Below are 9,837 nucleotides of genomic sequence, written 5' to 3'. Positions count from 1 at the left end.
CATGCTGCTTCCCACTGCTCTTGCTCTTTTACCTCTTGTTTACTGGACAGTTTGATTCTCGTCACTCCCCTGTCTGTCACATGTAGACTGGAAGTTTATTTGAGGGTGAGGATTTTGTCCTTCACTGTTATCATAAGTTCCCAAGGACCTAGTACATTGCTCTGACTAATTATGCAATCATTCAGTGGTATTTATCGAGCACTCCCTGTGTGCAGAGCACTTACTAAGCAGTGGGAGAAAACACCACAGTAGAATAGGTAGACACGATCCCTGCCAACCAAGGGCTTATAGACCAGTTGGGTAGGTAGACATTAAAATAGATTACAGCTGGATGTGAACATAATTGCTGTGGGCGAATAGAAATTCCCTGAGAATATAGACCCAAGTACTTGGATAAAACAGAAGGGAGGGCAAATAGGGGAATCGAGGGCTTAGCCAAATGTTTGGTACAATGCTCTGCACACTGGGTCGCACCTGAAGAGTTTCCAGTACTCCATTCTTTCAATAGTTTTTATTGAGCGCTTACAATGTGCAGAGCACTGTACTAAGTGCTTGGAATGAACAAGTCGGCAACAGATAGAGACAGTCTCTGCCGTTTGACTGGCTTACGGTCTAATCGGGGGAGACGGACAGACGAGAACAATGGCAAGAAATAGACTCAAGGGGAAGAACATCTCGTAAAAACAATGGCACTAAATAGAATCAAGGCAATGTACAATTCATTAACAAAATAAATAGGGTAATGAAAATATATACAGTTGAGCGGACGAGTACAGTGCCGAGGGGATGGGAAGGGAGAGGGGGAGGAGCAGAGGGAAAGGGGGGAAAAGGGGTTTAGCTGCAGAGAGGTGAAGGGGGGGTGGTAGAGGGAGTAGAGGGAGAAGAGGAGCTCAGTCTGGGAAGGCCTCTTGGAGGAGGTGAGTTTTAAGTAGGGTTTTGAAGAGGGGAAGAGAATCAGTTTAGCGGAGGTGAGGAGGGAGGGCGTTCCGGGACCGCGGGAGGACGCGGCCCGGGGGTCGACGGCGGGATGGGCGAGACCGAGGGACGGTGAGGAGGTGGGCGGCAGAGGAGCGGAGCGTGCGGGGTGGGCGGTAGAAAGAGAAGGGAGGAGACGGTAGGAAGGGGCAAGGTGACGGAGAGCCTCGAAGCCTAGAGTGAGGAGTTTTTGTTTGGAGCGGAGGTCGATAGGCAACCACTGGAGTTGTTTAAGAAGGGAGTGACAGGCCCAGATCGTTTTCTGCGGGAAGATTGAGCCCGGGCAGCGGCAGTGAAGAATAGACCGGAAGCGGGGCGATGAGAGGAGGAAGGGAGGTCAGAGAGAAGGCTGACACGGTAGTCTAGCCAAGTCTAGTACTCTACCAGGCTTGACTACAGGGGGCAAAATCAAGCAGAGGCATACCCATTCCAGCGTGGCTCAATGGAAAGAGCCCGGGCTTGGGAGTCAGAGGTCATGGGTTCTAATCCTGGCTCCACCACTTATCAGCTGTGTGACCTTGGGCAAGTCACTTAACTTCTCTGGACCTCAGTTCCCTCATCTGTAAAATGGGGATGAAGACTGTGAGTTCCACTTGGGACAACCTGATGACCTTGTATCTTCCCCAGTGCTTAGAACAGTGCTTGGCACATAGTAAGCGCTTCACAAATAACTATCATCATTTCTCATCATCATCATCATTCCTAGCTGGGCCAGTGGCTAGCGATGTGAAAGGCAATCTGCTGCAAGTCAAATTCCCCTGTGCCGGGCGGCATCGGCATGGGAGAGAGTCGAGGGCGGAGACTCAGGTTTATTGTGCAGAAGGAGGCAGCGTGGCTCAGTGGCAAGAGTCTGGGCTTGGGAGTCAGAGGTCATGGGTTCGAATCCAGGTTCCGCCACTTATCAGCTGTGTGACTGTGGGCAAGTCACTTAACTTCTCTGTGTCTCAGGTACCTCATCTGTAAAATGGGGATTAAGACTGTGAGTCTCACCTGGGACAACCTGATTACCCTGTAACTCCCAGCGCTTAGAATAGTGCTCTGCACATAGTAAGCGCTTAACAAATGCCAACATTATTATTAAACCACTTGCGTATTTTTACCGAAGAAAACTCTATAGATACACATCCAGAACGACTGCAGATGGAGGAGGGATATTCTGGGAGAGATATATCCATGGAAGTCGCTATGGGTCAGAGACGACTCGACCAGCATGAAACGAAGACAAGGAATATGATTTAATGAGTGAACGAGTGAGATGAATGTCTATGCCACTGAATATCTCAGATGAAGGACAGATATCTATAAATGTGTACGTACCTCTCACCGACCTTGGGGTTCAAGGAGGACACTACTGAAGTTTGAGATTTGATCCTTGGATATGGGTCAGTGACAGATAAGATGGAAAAGCTGAACATGGCCCTTTGCTATGTTGTTGTCCTTATTTCCCACATACCTGTACTGGTTTCATTTCACTTTCTTGGGATCTTCCCAAAGTATCTACATTGAAGATATCCCATCTCTGTATGCTGCAAAATATGACAGATATAATAATAAAAAAAAACGATCGTAATTGTGATATTTGTTAAGCACTTTACTATATGCAGCACTGCACTATATGCTAGGATAGATACCAGATAACCACTTCAGACATAGTCCCCCATCCCCACAAGGAGCTCACAGTCTAAGTTGAAGGAGAAAAGGTATTACATCGCCATTTTACAGATGAGGAAACTGAGATGCAGAGAAGTGAAGTGACTTGCTCAAAGTTACACTGCAGGCAAGATGGCAGATCTGATTTTAGAACTCAGGTTTCCCGACCCTCGGCGGTGCTCCCTCCCCCGTGCTGCACCTGGTTTTCCTAGGAGTGACTGAATGCTTAGAGCATCATTTGGGTGGGATAGTGGGACTCACTGTGGGCAGGCAATAGGTCTGTTTATTGTTATATTGTACTCTCCCAGGCACTTACTAGAGTGCTTTGCACACAGTAAGAGCTCAATAAATACGATTGAATGAGTGACTAAATGGATGAGGTAGAGTGGACATTGGTCCCTGTTTTCTGCCCTGCAGCCCGTTTTCAACTGATCTCTCCTCTGCCCAGGACAGAGGGGAGCGAAGGGACGTTGGCTGAGGGGTCTCCAAAATGCCGTCGGCGGCCAACTTAGCAGAGGGTCTAGGAGTCCCGGGTAACCAGCTCGGGAGAGGCAAGAGGCTGGAATTTCTCCTCTAGGCCATTCTGCTGTCCGCCAGCCCACAGGAGCTGTAGAGTCAGGGGCCTGGCCCTGTCTGTCTGCCTGGTTCCCGGACCCTCCCCCTCCTGGCATTCGACAGCTCTGAACCCTGGCGCAGAAGGTGGTGGGTGGGGGGAGAGGGAGAGGCCAAAGCCTGACACAGGCAGGCTGTTGTTTCCTAGTTGAATCCAGATGTGGAAGAGCTGGGGGAGGGAGTTGCCGGAGGAAGAGAGAACCGAGCAAGGGAGCAGGGAGGGTCAGAGACCCGGCGAATCAACCTGGGAGAGCAGAGCTCCTGGGAATCATATTTAAGAATCCACTTGGGATCTCGTAGCCCTTCACCAGCTCTTTAAAGCCAGACCTTCTCACGCCAACACTCTTCCCAGTACACTTGGAATTCCCCCAGCTGAATATTTCAGACAAAAATGCTGGAAGGATTTTTCAGGCTGAATAACCATCTGATTTGAGGCCACAGGGGTTCAGGCGGGAGGGAGCTGGTCTGCCTTGGTAAGTGGACTGCCAGGTTCTGCTCCCCCAGCTGTAATTTGACTCCCTCGGGCTGTGCCTTGGTTTCTCCATCAGGGCCACGGGGAAGGGTAATGCCTTGAGGCGCTTCCCAGCAAGGAACCCAGGCGTCCACAAGGGTGCTAATTACTGTCAGCTCACCTCAGGCCTGTGCAGAGAGGGATCACAAACCGTTAGTTCCTGGTCCCTGCAGGGGCGGATGGAGACCCCTTCCCAGCCCCTGGGTGGACTGGCCTGGTGTGGGCCAGGCCACTGAGGGGAAAGCCTCGCCCCCATCTCAAAGAGAGTGGTCCGGGGGGTTGGGATAGGAGTCCCTGAGTGCTGAGAAGGAGAAAACTGGGTGGCAAGAGACAACTAACTAACAAGAGGGTGGAAGAGAAAGTGAGGCTGGGGTGCCGGGCAAGGAAGGGGCTTAGGGGAAATGTGGGGATCGAGACAGTGGCCTAGTGGACAGAGCACAGTCCTGAGCATCAGAAGGCTTAACAAACACCATTTTATTGAAAAACGGAAAGGAAGAGGGGACGCAGACTGCTGACTCTTCCATAATCAGGCCAGCTGGTCTGTGGGGTGATGGAGGAGCACCGGAAGAGGAGAGGACTCGAGAGAAAAAGACTTAAATGGCAGCAAAAAAGGATTGAGATTAGAATTCATTTTTTCATTCAATTGTATTTATTGAGCACTGTACTAAGCACTTGGGGGAATACAATATAAAAATATAACAGACACATTCCCTGCCCACACTGAACTTACAGTCTAGACTTGTGGAAGTCCTTCCTGCTGAAGGACCTAGGGGACCAAGCACTTAGTACAAGCACTTAGTACAATGCTCTGCACACAGTAAGCACTCGGTAAATACAATTGACTAACTGACTTACCATGGCAGGGTTTTCCTAAGGAAGCTGCTGAGTAGAAATCAAAGGGGAGGCAGTCCCTGCAGAATAGTACTGGTTCACAACTGGGACTCCCCCTCTTAAAATTTAATTAGAAATGTTTAACGCTGTTGACTCATTTAGCTCCAAACCCAGCAGCATGGCCTAGTGGAAAAAGCACAAGCCCTGGAGTCAGAGGATCTGGGTTCTAATTCCAGATCTGCCAAGTGTTTGCTGTGTGACCTTGGGCAAGTCACTTAACTTCTCCATGCCTCAGTTCGCCTGTTCTGCCTCCTACATAGACTTTGAACTCTATGCAGGACGTAATTGAGTCTGATCTAATTAACTTGTGTGCCTACCCCAGTGCCTAGAACGATGCTTGACACACAGTAACAAATACTATTAAAAAACCTCCCCCCACCTTTCATCTTGGGGTGGGGTGTTCTTCTTAGGGGACCTCCCACCTTCGGGACCAGAGAGGGAAGAATTCCTCCCCCACCCCCTTGGAGGAGAGCACAAGCTACTTTCCTTTGGGTCTGCTGTGGGCTCCTGCCTCATCATGTACATGTGTCTCAAGTTCTTCAGGCCTCTGCTTCTCCCACTGCTGCCTCAATAATAATTATAATAATAGTTAAGTTATTTGTTAGGTGCTTAATATGTGCCAAGCACCATTCTAAGCTCTGGGGTAGACACAAGGTAATCAGGTTGTCCCACATGGGGCTTACAGTCCTAATCTCCCTTTCACAGATGAGGTAACTGAAGCACAGAGATGTGAAGTGACTTGCCCAAAATCACACAGCAGACAAGTGGTGGAGCCGGGATTAGAACCCACATCCTCTGACTCACAGGCCTGTCTCTCTCCACTAGCCAGTTGCTTCTCATGCTTGCCCCAGTGGAGGGAGAAGAAGCCGCGTGGTTTAGTGAGAAGCAGCATGGCCCAGTGGATAGAGCCTGGGGCCTTGGAGCCAGAAGGACCTGGTTCTAGTCACCAGCTCCACCAACATGTCTACTGTGTGACCTTGGTCAAGTCACTTCACTTCTCTAGGGCCTCAGTTCCCTCATCTGTAAAATGGGATTAAGAGTGTTAGCCCCCCATGTGGGACAGGGACTGGGTCCAACCTGATTAACTTGTAATCTACCCCTGTGCTTTAGAACAGTGCTGGGCACATAGTTAAGCACTAACACAGTACCATAATTACTATTATTAGAGAGGAGCCCCTCAAAATGCCCCAGGGGTCCCCTCCCCAGCCAGAGGTCCCCCAGAGTCCCACCTGTAAGGCCCTGGGCTCATCTCCGTTCCCTAATCCCCCGAGTCCAGAAGAGGGTTCGACTCAGCTCAGACGCTGATAGGAGCCCGGGGGAAGGGTAGACAAAGCAGTGGTGCTGGAGAGAAGTGGCCGCCTTCCAGGCCAAAGCTGCACCCACTTGGCTGGCCAAATCGCAGGGGAAACGCTGCTTTTCCACACCCAAGCCGACTCATGTACTCTTTTTTGCAACGGCAGGGAAAAAGTTGAGCAAAAACCCCATTAGTGGGTGACGGGCCTCCCCGGAGCCTCGAGCAGGGTGCAGTCAGTCAGTCAGTCGATCATATTTATCGAGAGCTACTGTGTGCAGAGCACTGGACTAAGCACTTGGGAGAGTACAGTACAGCCCACAAGGAGCTTATCTAAGTGCTTTGGGGCCAGGAGTGGGGATGAATAGAGAGAACAAGTCAGGACTGCGCAGAAGGGAGTGAGAAAAGAGAAAAGCAGGGCTTACTCAGGAAGGCCTCTTGGAGGAGATGTGCCTTCAAAAGCTTTGAAGCCAGGGAGAGTCACTGTCCGACAGATACGAGGACGGAGGATGTTCCAAGCCAAAGGCGGGTCGTGGGCGAGAGATTGGCAGGGAAACAGGTGAGACTGAGGTACAGTGAGTAGGTTAGGATTAGAGGGGTGAAGTTTGTGGGCTGGGTTGTAGTAAAAGCAACTGAGTCAGGTCTCCCAGGCTACAGTGCTGGAGCCTGGTTCTCCCTAGTTCTCCCTCTGTAGACATCTGAAATAGCAGCAAGATGAAGTGGGAGGGTTGAGCAGTGGAACACTCTTTCCTCTAGGGAGCCTGCTGACTCTCCTTCCCTCGAGCTGTCCAGTCATGGGAGAGAGACAACCGACTCTCTGGGATGGTGCTGCCTGGAGGCAGGGAGCTGGACTTAATGACCTCGTTAGCACCGTTTCAGTCCTAGAATCTCATGGCTCCCTAGCTTCCTCTTCCATTCTAGAATCCTGTCGTGGTTCTTGATAGAGAAGCGGAGTGGTCTAGTGGAAAGAGCACAGATCTGGGAGTCAGTTGGCTGCTGTGTGATCTTGGTCAAGTCACTTAACTTCTCTGGGCCTCATTTTCCTCTTCGCGTCAAATGGGGATTCAAAGATGTCTAGCTCCTACTTAGAGCATGAGCCCCATGCTAGGACAGGGACTATGCCTGAGCTGAACTAACCGTGTGTCTACCCAGGGGCTTCAGAACAGCGCTTGACACATAGTAAGTGCTTAACAAATAGCATAAATAAAACAAATAAATAAAATAGATTCCCCTCAGTCCTCCAGGATGGCTTAAACCTTGTTCCTATCTCTTTCTGACAGAGGAAAGTTTGTGGACTTCCTACCTCCCTGCCTCAGGCCAAACCTCCTTCCTCCTTAGTTTCTTCCTTTTAATTCCTCCCTCCATTCTGTTTATTTTAACTCGGCGGACAGTCCCTGTAATAAATACAATTGGCCCTCCCGCTGTACAGGTTGGGAGTTTTAGGAGACTTGGCTTAGATAAACCAGATGCGGAAAGTCAGACATCCAATTTCTCACCCCAAAGGCCCCTGGAAGGAGAGAGGCAGGCTGCAATAGAAAGACATGGATCCAAAAGCCTTGATTCAGAGGTCAGGAAGGCTGGGGCTATATTGGAATCTCTGCTGGTCTTCTGGTAACCCAAGTGCCCTCGGGGTTTCCATCCTGACCTTTTCCGAGCGACGCCTGGGATTTGGTTTTTTGTGACCAATCGATTGGACAGCCTCCTGGCATTTGTTCTTTCTCTGCATGGAAAACCCACTGACCCCAAAAACAAAGAGGAGAAGTTTTCAAAGGTTAAGCTGTCAGCTTCCTGGCCATTAGGGACAGTAAGCATCTGGAGACATTTGTGTAGGGGTATGTAGGGTGTGTGTTTGTGTGTGCGTGTGTGTTTGAGGGTCCAAGCAGGTCGACCTTCTTTCATTGAGTCTGAATAAAGAAGAAATAAAATGACTCTGCAGCAGGAAGGACTTAGGCTAGATAGAAAGAAGAACTTCCTAATACTAATAGGTCTGAGTGAAGCTATTGAACTGGGGTGACTGAGGGAGTCTGCTTATTCTCCCCCTGCCTCGGGAGTCCTTTTCTCCCCCTGCCTCCAGGGCAGCACCATCGCAGAATATGTTCAAGACCTATAGGATCGGCCTGACAACCTGAAATGGGTTTGGAGGTAGCAGGGCAGTCAAGCTAGACTTCAAGAGGGGCCTCACATCTCACGTAGAATAAAAAAAGAAAAGGCTGGGGACCATTCTTTGGTTATAGACCCTTGAAATCAACGAGAAGCCGCCATGGCCTACTGGATACAGCTCAGGTCTAGGAGTCAGAAGGATCTGGGTTCTAATCTGAGCTCTACCACTTGTCTGCTGTGGGATCTTGAGCAAGTCACGTTAACTTCTCTGGGCCTCAGTTCCTTCATATGTAAAATGGGGATTAAGACTGTGAGCCCCAGGTGGAACAGGGACTGAGTCCAAGTTGATTAGCTTCTATCTACCCCCGCGCTTAGTACGGTATCTCTAGGTTTAACAAATAACCATTTTAAAAAAAGCAACTGGCTTCTAGACTCAGAATTACAGAAGAAATCAGACAGTGAGTTTATTAAAATCGGACAGTGGGTTTAAACAAAAAAGGAAAATCCTCAGGCCAGTGACGTGGGGCGATATACACCCCAGCCCTCAGCTTGGCACTCTCTCAGCCAGTTTCAGAGCAAGAGGAGAATGAATTGTCCATAAATGTGAAATGGGGTGGGGAGAAAGTCCAACTCCAACTGGGCTTCTCTCCAAAAGCTGAAAACCCCTGCATTTTTTCAGTCCCTGGGGCTCCAGTCTGGGGCTCTAAGGGCCAGGGGCCGCTTCAAGCAAGGGTCCAGTGTCAAGCTTGGGGAGAACAGCTGAATGAAGTACTGGTCTAAAACCCTTATTTTCCGATGGAAATGAGACCCCAAAACCACCCCACCGTCCTTTTTCTCCAATGGAAATGGACCGAAACTCTCCCTTTGTCTTATTTCTCCTCTTGAAATGAGACGTGCTATCCTGCTGCTTTATTTCTCAATGACAAAGTGTCCCAACTCAGGCGTGCGGAGGACGGCCAGGACCCTAGGTGCAAGGAACGGGTGGCTGGCAGCGTGGCTTAATAGAAAAAACTCGGGCTTGGGAGTCAGAGGACGTGGTTCTAATCCCGGCTCCGCCACTTGTCTGCCACTTCACTGCTCTGTGCCTCAGTTTCCTCATCTGTAAAATGGGGATTAAGACCGTGAGACCCACTGGGACAAGCCTGATAACCTTGTTTCTACCCCAGTTGCTTAGAGCATGTGCTTGGCACATAGTAAGCGCACTTAGCAAATACCATCATTATTATTATTATATTTCTGTCCCACCAAGGCCCTCCCTGCCCCTACACACGCTCTTCTCAAGATTTGAGGGAAGGGGAGATGGAGAGAGCAGTCGGCTGGGGAGGGGCAAGTGAAGGGTGGGGGAGTGAAGGGTGCCGGTGAGAAACCTGTGGAGGAAAGGGATAGGCTGGATTACGTGACTACCAACTCCGTTCATTCATTTATTCAGTCGTATTTACTGAGCACTTCCTGTGTCCAGAGCACTGTACTAAGCGCTTGGAAAGTACAATTCAGCAATAAAGAGAGACAATCCCTGCCCACACCGGGTTTATAGTCTAGAAGGGGAGGGAGTACTTACACTGTACTCTCCCAAGAGGTTAGTACAGCGCTTCGAGACTCAAGAAGCGCTCAAGAAATATGAACAGAGAGCAGTGAAGGAGGTAAGAGGAAGAACTCTCTCCGCTCCCTCCATCTGAGGAGGGGAATGAGGGTGTCTCGTGAGGGGTGCTGGAAGAGGGGGTGTTCACATAATCAACCTTTCGGGCTTTTTCGCCGTCTCAGGGAGCGATTAGTTCGTATCTCGCGCCCAGAGACAACGGCCCCCAGC

This window comes from Ornithorhynchus anatinus, chromosome 11 (genome assembly GCF_004115215.2).
Source record: "Ornithorhynchus anatinus isolate Pmale09 chromosome 11, mOrnAna1.pri.v4, whole genome shotgun sequence".
Lineage (NCBI taxonomy): Eukaryota > Metazoa > Chordata > Mammalia > Monotremata > Ornithorhynchidae > Ornithorhynchus > Ornithorhynchus anatinus.
The sequence above is the reverse complement of the archived record's forward strand: the minus strand, read 5'-3'. Positions refer to the sequence as shown.